Source organism: Nymphalis io, chromosome Z (assembly GCF_905147045.1).
Source record: "Nymphalis io chromosome Z, ilAglIoxx1.1, whole genome shotgun sequence".
NCBI classification, from domain to species: domain Eukaryota; kingdom Metazoa; phylum Arthropoda; class Insecta; order Lepidoptera; family Nymphalidae; genus Nymphalis; species Nymphalis io.
The window spans coordinates 5,240,411-5,243,784 of NC_065918.1; the positions used below are offsets into that span (position 1 = coordinate 5,240,411).

General features: G+C 31.9%; 1 non-coding gene across 1 annotated transcript; it reads left to right on the forward strand.

Annotated features, from left to right (window-relative positions):
* Window positions 1–252: 252 nt before the first annotated feature.
* On the forward strand, window positions 253–325 carry Trnaf-gaa (transfer RNA phenylalanine (anticodon GAA)). Its single transcript has one exon. It is a non-coding gene; the product is annotated as a tRNA-Phe (tRNA).
* Window positions 326–3,374: the final 3,049 nt, after the last annotated feature.

Consider the following 3,374-nt stretch of genomic DNA (forward strand, 5'->3'; position numbering starts at 1 on the left):
TTTAATTATTTATTTATACATTGACATTATTTTAATAATGTCAATATGAATATAATTCATATTGACATTATTTATTTATTAGTTTGTTTTTTATAGATTTATGTTATTTATTATTACAGCACCACCTACCATGTTTTATAATTATTTTTTTCTTAGTAGTAGTAAGTAGTTCACCAAGCTGCTCTTATGCGGATCGGTGGATACACATTTGTCATAATTTCAACAGACGCATTTTTTTACACATGTACGTAAGCCGAAATAGCTCAGTTGGGAGAGCGTTAGACTGAAGATCTAAAGGTCCGTGGTTCGATCCCTGGTTTCGGCATAATTTGTTTTTATTTTAATGCATATTATATATACCCAAGGTATATAATATCTATGGCATGTTATGATATACTAAATTTTCGTTACATCCTGACTTAACACACATAGTCCACCTGTATTTATATTAGTATCATTTAAATTAAAGCTGTTGAGCTATTATCGCAGAGAATAATGTTTTTGTGGTTTACATATAAAAACTTCACGTCCAGTTTTCCTTTAGTTATGAGAGGTAATTACTATTTGCAGTCACAATATGGTATGATTATAAACCAGCGATTTAATGTATTCTATGGTAGATGTATAAAGCCTTAATTAACTTAACCTAAGTTTGGGTATTTTCGTTTTGTCTGGCATGTTGACTGTTGTTTTTTTTTATTTCTAATAATACACTATATGTACATTTCTAAACCAAAACATCCACAAAATTGTTTTAAAAAGATGACAGGTTTGGTATATCTTATAATATAAAACTGATTTGGTTCCTAATTGTTCCGCCAACACTAAAGTGTTTCTATTTATGATCTTGGATGCTTTAAGACTACATTTAGCATACAGAAGTGAAACTGATTGCGCAAAAACCTCGAATTATCTTTTTAAAAAATAGAACACCAATGTTAACTCACTCAATTACTCTTAAAAATTCAAATAATTCAATTTAACACATACAATCGTGTCAATAATTAATTAATCTTTACCTTTCTGTCCACCAACAAAATGGCGGTTTTTAATGAGCGCGCTTCTTTTTTGTAAGAACGCTGTTGTATGGAATATAGGTCAAGGAATCTCTTAACTGTACTGACTGATTGGTCCCTATCATTCGTTTGTTTAATGGTTTTCGTTCATTCGCGTGCAGTTTAAGTTATTTACGATGACGTATAAGAAGAAAATAATTACATTAGTACATGTTAATAATTAAATTAAAATAAAGCCGAGATGGCCTAGTGGTAAGAACGCGTGAATCTTAACCGATGATCGTGGGTTCAAACCCGGGCAAGCACCACTGAATTTTCATGTGCTTAATTTGTGTTTATAACTCATCTCGTGCTTAACGGTGAAGGAAAACATCGTGAGGAAACCTGCATGTGTCTAATTTCATTGAAATTCTGCCACATGTGTATTCTACCAACCCGCATTGGAGCAGCGTGGTGGAATAAGCTCCAAACCTTCTCCTCAAAAGGGAGAGGACGCCTTAGCCCAGCAGTGGGACATTAACAGGCTGTTACTGTTACTGTATGTTAATAATTGTAAAAAGAAATAACTGTGTAAGTATAATATATTTATAATACAAAATAATGTATATACAAATCGGTATCGTATTCATCGCATAAACTTACTTTACTTAAGTGGAAAAAATTATATATTAATTAAATATATAAAAAAACAAAAACTGACACAAACTAAAATTAAACTATAAATAGCTTGATCTACCAGGAAAACATAAGAACGGTGTATAACCATCTTATGTCAATCATAAGTGCGTCTCTTTCTGATGCATCCAAAATTGCAGAGCCAATAGCATGATGCGCATACTGAAAGGGAAAGTTATGAATTGCGCATCCATTAGAAGGAAATAACTAAAGTATCTAGGCATCTCTTTCGATTTTCCGCATAGTATCCTGAATTTGTAACCTTGTTAACTTATTCTTAGAGCCAACCAGAATTACCGACTTCGATGATGCAACATGTATTGACAATATGGTTACCATTTCTGTAACATAACATAAATCTATTGTAAAATATAATTAGTTCAGATATTGTGGAGAATAGGATTCATTTATTTCTCAAATAAGAAAAAAAATTAAAAATACATTTATGTCAATTAATATGAAACGACTGGAGGGGTTCAGTAATCTTATGTTGGCAAAGCATGGCATTAGATTAAAATATACGTATTTTTTGTCAAAATTAAATAAATAAAATTTATTTTATTCCAAAGACAGTCAATTCAAAGTTTTCCAAATGATGATTCAACGACTGATATACTGACGAAATTTACAAGAATGAGGCGAAGGTTGTAAGCACTTTACAATAAAAGGACCTACAACTAGTCTTATTCTCTAGCTTACTATATTAGTGCTAATTCAAAACTATTCAAGAGTGTGTTCAATGTCCAAATCGAGTCCAAACATCCTATTGTATTCGATTCTACAATAAAAACCTTTATACGCAAGTAAAATAGCAAAATTATTATAATAGTTAAGGCATTTATTTATTTATACAAGGTAATTATACAGATTAGATAAAAAAAACTGTTGTTACACCGGAAAAATAATGAATCGAATAAAACAGAAATTGCAAAGGAGCACTGGAACTCATTATTTACAGACAACAGACGGATTGTAAGAAAAAATTACGATAAATCAATTTATATGTTCAATAGCTCATTTAAATACTTAACCGCACTTTTTGGAAGTATATTAAATATACAGGCTAGCAAATTTTATAGTTTTATTGTGTGTGTGTGTGTGCATTGGAGGCTAAACACTAAAAATGCTTATATTCGTAACACACTTGTATTAATTAATAATATAAATTTTTGGTCAAAGTGAAATTCATCTCATGTATCTACGTTTTGACACGTATTTACGACTTACCGAGGAGACCAGGACCCCCCTGACCGCTAAAAATCGAGATGGCCCAGTGGTAAGAACGCGTGAATCTTAACCGATGAACGTGGGTTCAAACCCGGGCAAGCATCTCTGAATTTTCATGTGCTTAATTTCTGTTTATAATTCATCTCGTGCTTTTCGGTGAAGGAAAACATCGTGAGGAAACCTGCATGTCTCTAATTTCATCGAAATTCTGCCACATGTGTATTCCACCAACCCGCATTGGAGCAGCGTGGTGGAATAAGCTCCAAACCTTCTCCTCAAAAAGGGAGAGGAGGCCTTAGCCCAACAGTGGGACATTTACAGGCTGTTACTTACTTTTTTTTTACTTATTTATATTTTTACAATAACAACATCAAAAACCTTACAACTTATTTGATTTCTTTTTATAACTGGGGTTCTATTTGATTGTAAGTTATACTAAAAGTTTACATTTCGATA